The sequence below is a fragment of the Manis pentadactyla genome, chromosome 13 (genome assembly GCF_030020395.1).
Source record: "Manis pentadactyla isolate mManPen7 chromosome 13, mManPen7.hap1, whole genome shotgun sequence".
In the NCBI taxonomy this organism is placed as follows: Eukaryota; Metazoa; Chordata; class Mammalia; order Pholidota; family Manidae; genus Manis; species Manis pentadactyla.
The window spans coordinates 10,518,314-10,525,622 of NC_080031.1; positions in this window are offsets into that span (position 1 = coordinate 10,518,314).

The following is a 7,309-nucleotide window of genomic DNA, read 5'->3' on the forward strand; positions in this document are numbered from 1 at the left end:
TATTTTGTCCCTCCTTCTCCTGAATTTGGTTCCATTTGCTCTTCTTTTACTAGTTGCTTTAGTTGTGAGTTTAGACTGTTCATCTGGAATTGTTCTTGTTTCTTGAGGTAGGCCTGTATTGTTATGTATTTATATCTTAGAACTGCTTTTGCTACATCCCATATATTTTAAACCATTATGTTGTTTCCATATATAATTTGATTTCTAATTTGACTTGTTCATTGATCCATTGATTATTTAGAAACATGTTGGTTAGCCTCCATGTATTTACTACATTCTAGGCTCTGTATTTTGCTCTAAGAATAAAGCAACACTCAAAACAGACACAGTCCCTGACTTTTCAAATATGTAATCTAGATGTAGAAATATAGAGTAAACAGATACTTACACATAACTAATTAGAAATGTAGTAAGTGTATAGAGAGAAGTTATGGGGTGCTATGACACCATTTAATGGGGGGCTGTACTGAGTCTGGAGGATCAGTGAAGGCCTCTGTGAGGGAGTGAAATTCAGGTTTATAAACAAAAGTAAGTAGGGATAAAAGTAGTTGTCTGTTTGTGACTGTCCATCACTGGCACTCATTCTGAGTTTGAGGATCTGCCCTTGTGTGAGCCTTGTTAGGAGCCAGGACTTGGCCTTTTTCTATAAAGTCTCTTCAGAGAACATAAGACCTGAGCTCAGCCTCAGATGTTCCCATGAAAGACTCTGTGTCTGGAGAAAGTAGTAGAAAGAAACAGGAACAATCTATATTTCATTCTGGCAAAGACAAAGAAAGACCAAAAAAACATCTACCAACTGATAATAAATGTCAGGTGTTGGTGACACCAGCAGACTAACCAGATGGTTTGTAGTGTAACTTGGCTTCAGTTCCACAATCTGGCTTCTCCTAGGTCCTGCCTGACTCCAAAAGCTGGTTCCCCAGTCTGCCCTAAAATTCTGTGAATTTATCCCATTTCTTAACAATTAACTCCCCTTTTTGCCAAAGTTAACCAGAACCAATGTCTGCTGTTTGCAGTCAAGAACTCTGACTGTTGTATTAGGGATTGGAGATTAAGGGACTGTAGGCAGGGAGTGGAGACAGGGAACGCATTCCAGGCCATGGGGAAACTCCCATATCCCCAGTAAGGCAGACACAACTGCCAACATCATCTTCAGAAGGGCTGTGAAAAACTCTTCCTCACAGTTTTACTGTATTTTGAATGCTGGCTACACAGAAATGATTCAATGAATTATCTGGCCAGCTCTTTCAATACAATAATGGGCCATAGCAAAAATAATAATAATAGTAATAATAATAAAAGGGTTTCTGTTTAACATCTAAGGAAGTTAATGGTGTAGTAATTATTTTATTAATAATTACATAGCTAGTATGTATTTAAGTTTTTGGTGTTATGATATGGTTCTGTTTTTCATGGACTCTAGTCACTTTACTGTCTTGAGATTGCTTATAAAAGCTTTGTGCATGCTTTTTAAAACTTGGAAAGTAATTTTACTCTTAAGCCATTACACAGTATTATAGAAAGTATATCTTTGATTTTTTAACAGGTTACTTTATGCTATATCTTTATTCAGAAACAGTCTCCAATTATTACATTGTTACTATGGCAATACACAATCTGTTTTATGATATGGATTTAGAAATGCATTGCTATTAGTTTGGAATGATAAATAGAATGTTGCCAGAGAAGAAAATCAGGAGAACATTCTGAGCAAAGGGAATCACAAAAGGAAATGCAAGAGTTCATGAACAAAAACACTGCAAATCTGGGGGATGGCAAATGACACTGAGACTTGAATAATTGTATATGTGGCAGGGGTGGAAGGGTAGAGACAGTTGAGAATGGTTAGTGGTGAGAATAAATCATCTCCCTCTTCCCTCTCTGGATCTGTAGTCAATTGAGAAATTAGACGCAGAAGTCAGACAGAAAAAGCAAACAAAAAACTATGTTTTTATTGTTGATAAAGTTGATAGAAAAATCCATCTTGGACATATATCTGCAATAGGACCTTGCAATACCCTCGTTGCACACCACAGACTAAATTAATGAATCCAAATTTAGACTGAGCTGGACAACAGGTCTTCTCCATAAAGGAGAAAGGTCACAAATAGAAGAGATGAGTGGTCATCCTGAGAATGTGCCTGTCCTAACTAGAAATGCAGAGAGGGGTCATAGGAAGAGGATGGACCACTCTGAGCCACATTATAAATTTATTATTCCAATGTCTTATCAATCCTATAAACTCTCCCTTTCCTTGGGGTTGGAATGGGGCCAATAAGGGGAAAGAGAAAGGGTTGCTTTTTTATTTACCTGCCCAGGACACAGAGGCTTATCCCTCCCTAGAGAAAGTGAAGTGCACAGCAAAAATGAGGCTAGCATTTCCAGACTTGCCTTTTGACTTTTGGTGAAGGATGAAGTGGGGAAGGATGGTACTAGAGACTGGGAGATCTGAACTAAGGTGGTGGGAGTAGTATGCAGAATTTGATACTAAGAATATATCAAAGAGAAAGCTACTCTCAGAATTTAGAAAAAGAATTTAAGATCATCAAATGAACACAGCACTGTTAACAAGCTCTTTGAAAAGAGGAAACAATTTTTTCCATGCAATAAACATTTCTCATCATTCCAGTGACCTTACAGCTTTAAACATGAGTGTAGTCATTAAAATACATGATTTAGATACATATTTAATCACATGGAAAACTGTTTACAATGTTACAGAATGAAAAATAAAAAGTACAAAATCATACTTAATCGCATCTGTGTTTTGCAAAGTAGTCTAAGCCATCACAACTATGCACACAGAAAAGTACCCTAAAAGTATGTACATTAATATCCTGAGTAGTTGTCTCTAGGTGACAGAATCATGCATTTTCTTTTTAATCTTTTGCTTATCTCTACTTTTACATATTCCTGCAATAGCTGAGCATTGCTTTAACAAATTTAACAAAAATTATTTTTGAAAACTAAATTAAGGACAGAACACTGCATAATTTAATATTTTAAGGCCTCACTGGGGATTCGTTCAAACTTTATTTAGCACCTTCTATGTTCGTCAGGCATTAAGTTCCCTGCATGTGTTGGATCACTGGACTGAGGTTGGGGATATTACCTCAATGAGCATTTTCTAAATATATTACTGCACCGTCCGTATTACAGCAGTTCAGCAGGTCTCACCTACATGACATTCCTGACCCTAGTAGCTCAGCACTTAAGCAAGGAGAGAAATCATTAGTGTCCTTCCCATGGACTGTTCAGTTCAAAGGCAGCAGGAACTTGGACACTGCACAAGATGAATATATGTGTATCACATGTGCTACTTCTTATACCCCCAGATTGAGCCTCTGGAAGGAAGCAAGTGTTAAGAGTATGGGCTGTAGAGTCAGATCATCTAAATTCAATTCTTTACTCCACCACTATCTGTACAATCTTAGGCAAAGTGCTTAACTTTTCTAAGCCTCAGTTTACTCTTCTGTGACGCAGGGATAATTATCCCATATACTTGTAAAGAAGATTAAATTAGAACTTGTATGTCAATTCATGGGACATAAAGGTTCCAAAATGATTAGGGTTTGAAGAATATGAGTCTCCTGCCTGTGAAGCCCTTGTCCACCTTTATTCTCTGATAGTGGTAGTCTGGAAATTTAGAATAAAAGGGGGAGGGTGGTCATTTGAAGGGAGTGGATGGGATAAAGAGTCTTATCTTTAAGGGGCCCAGGTTGAATGGCATGTATAACTAAATTGTGTGGGCAAGAGTCTTGGGGCTTTTCTCCCTCCCACTCCAGGCCTAATTCTTCCTTCCATGTCGTCTCATCAGACACTGGTGGGAACCTGAGGAAATTGTCTCAGAGCAGGTAAAAATGGTGAGCAGGGGACCACAGAAGATACTTGGGAATTGTGGACTTTTGGACACAGAGCATTGGCCCATTCACAGAGAGCAAGGGTATCACTTGTACACAGACAGGTGTCCTCAAGGGGAAAACAGATAAATGAGTATTTTACAGACATGACTTTTCTCCCATTAAATACCTGCTTGCACAATTACATTAATGCAGCCATTCCACATATAATTCACATCTTGGTTTTAAACACCACTCATCTCTACATAGAACCAGTGCCCTGGGCAGAGAAAGTGCAGAATGAGCCTGAAATATATTGTTTTGCCAGGAAGTAACAAAGTGCTCAAAATTTAATAGAGATATATTAAAATATATTGGAGTGTGAAGAGGCTCCCACTGGACAAATCAGGGACAAACAGCATCAAAGTAAAGAATGACAGTGAATCATAGCCCACTGAATGAACTTAGAATGCACAAGTCCACCACGATACTAACGAATAAGTTAATGAATGAGTGAATGAATGGATAAATAAATAACATATACAGAAGAGAAAAGGTTCATCCTCACAGAATACCAGCCAACAAATAACAGGAAAAGTGAACAAATGCCCCCCCCCCATTTTGACCAGCACTTACTAGGTTAAGTGAAGTGTGCCTGAGAACACAGAGCAGGGGCAGTGAACCCAAGAGAGATGCAGAAGAAAGAGATTCCAGAAAGATTCCTCACAGTAGATTATCACAAAGGTAAAGGCTCCAGAGTGTCTTCCCTTTCATTGGCTCAAAAAGATCACCCGAAATATGATCAAGCCAAGAAAAAGACAAGAGAAGCACGCGGATGAAGGGGAGTAGAATTTGCCACCCCGAAATATATTTGTTTGGCAAAAGGATTATCTGGGGCTGATTATTTTTCAGAAGCAGCAAACATAGAAGCTCTGAAAGTAGAAGTTGCCCTTTTGTGAGAGAATTTTGCATTTATAAGAGAAATCTGTTTGTCAGGGCGTCCCCCTCTCTGTATCAGGAAGAAGAGGATGACTAGGTCTCTAGAAACTCTTATCAGTGGAGCAGATGGCGATTTAAATCTGCAAAACAACCACTCCCTCCTTTAGTGTGCTTTGCCTGATCGCCTCCTGACTGTTCCTCCCACTTCCAACGTCATTTGTCTGTAGCTGGACGTGGTATTTCAGGTGGTGGCTTGGGTCATTTGGGGGAGGTACTCATTTTTCTTGGGCATCTGTTTTGTAAACAGTGGGTACACGTGTTATTAAACTTCTGTTTGTTTTCTCTTGATAATCAATCTTTTATTACAGGGCAGAGGAGCAGGGAGATCTCAACCAAAAACCTGGAAAGGAAAAGGAAAAATAATTTTCCTCCCCTGTAGGGAGTATATAAGGGGGAAAAAAGTGGAAGAAAACATTTTCAATTTTGTTCCCTCTTTTCTTTTATCCATCCAGATACCACAAGTAGTTAGGAAATAGAAAGAAAAAGGATATAAAAGGAAGAGACAGTAATATAAAAACCATCACCATCAAAAATAAAGGTAACCTGTTTTCATGAGTAACAGCCCTACTAGTACAGAATCTGGCCAAGAATAGATAATCTGAGTAAATTTATGCTGCAAGTGTGAGTATAAGTTGAGATAAACTTTCAAGCAGGAATTCTAAAATAATATTCAAGAATTTTGCTTAATTTAGTAATTCCATGTCTAGAAATATATCCTAATTAGGGGAAAAACTCAAAGATTAATGAATAGCTCTTTTAATTAAGAATTATTTATAATTTGGAAAAACAAAAATAATACACAATAGTAGAAAATTATTGATTAGATATAAAACATCCATATGGTAGAATTCTATGTTATCATGAAAATTGAATTCGAGGCAAGAGATCAGAAAAAAAACAATTCTTGCTGTGAGCTGTGTCCTGGGACACACACTTTTGTAACGAGAGCTGATGCTCCCTTGTTAATACAATATTCCCTTCTCTGTCCCTTTTTGGCTACCAACAACCCTACCTATATATTTTTTCTGCTTTTTGTCATTCATTTATTTATCCGGTAACAACCCTTTATTCCTTTCTCTTCTAATTAATTGTCATCAGTAGATACATTTTAAAGCAGCTCTCATAGATGTTTTTAAATGGGGACAAGATAGAGTGTATGTACGGGCAAGCACTGGGCATAGAAAAACTCTTAAAACATACCACTAACAAACAATACTGAGTACAGGAGGACCCGAAAACTGGAGTAAAGGGGGACTTCTTTTCACTGAGGGTTTTTTGGTAATCATTTTAATACTGTGAACATATACTGCCTAGTCAATATACAAATGTATAGTTTTGTAAATGAAATGTAGAAATAATCTGGCAGAACAAAATCATTTTTCATATAAGCAAGCATGAGCCCAGAAGTATGAAACAACAATATAAAATAATCATAGGCCACAATAAATTAGTGGAAATGCTAATATTAAGAGCAAGAGGATCTATCAGAGATGGAATGAAAACTTGCTGAGCACTGGCATTTAATTCTCTCAATAATCCTGCAAAAAAAAGTTTCTGAAGATAAAAAAAAGAGATCAGGTAATTCGCTTAACATCACATAGCTACTGAGTAATAAAGCGAGGGTTCAAATTTTGTTCTACCCTCCAATTCCCCAATCTCTGCTTTGTCTGATTCTTTATGCTGTTCCCCTCTCTACTGTCCCAGTCTCTCAGATCCCGCCCTGGTTATCTATTCTGTGCCATCTGAACACAGTCCTCTCAGAATTCCATTCTCATTCTTTTGAGTTCACTCTTAGTGATGTGTGCCATTCCAAAGGGCAAAACTATCTATCCATCCAGACTTCATTTGTACAAATAGAAGGGAATTTTCCTTAATAGAATCTTATATGTCAAAGGTATTTTCAGAGCATTTCGTATAGCATTGCTTCACAAAAAATACATACCACTTACAATTTTCTTTTAAACCAAAATGCTACTCTGCCTCCCTTTACACAGCAGGCTATGGATCTACAAACCTAAACTACACAATCCTCCCATCCATACTGGAAGGTATGTCAGTCAGGGTCCCAGCAAAACACAGATGATCCGCTGAAACAAAGTAATTGAAAAATATAACAAGGGAACCGTTTACATGGACGTAGGCAAAGGGGTGATTGGGGAAAACCACAGAAGGTTAGCTCGCAACACCAGGGACACATTACCAGTCCTAAGTGTGAAGAGGCAAAGGAGGAAGCAGTTACTTTAACAGGATAGGAAACAGGCATTCAGTCACTGACACTGTAACCCAACTGGATGTCAGGGAACTCAGTCTCACAACAGTACACTCCTCCTGCCTCTGATCTCACCTGCTGATGCTCCCACGACCTAACCCGGCCAGAAGCCCCATGCTTAGCTGACCACCCTGAGCTTCGGACTTCTCAACCCTGGCTTTAAAGCACAGTTAGAAATCAAGGAAATGACTGGGTGTGACAT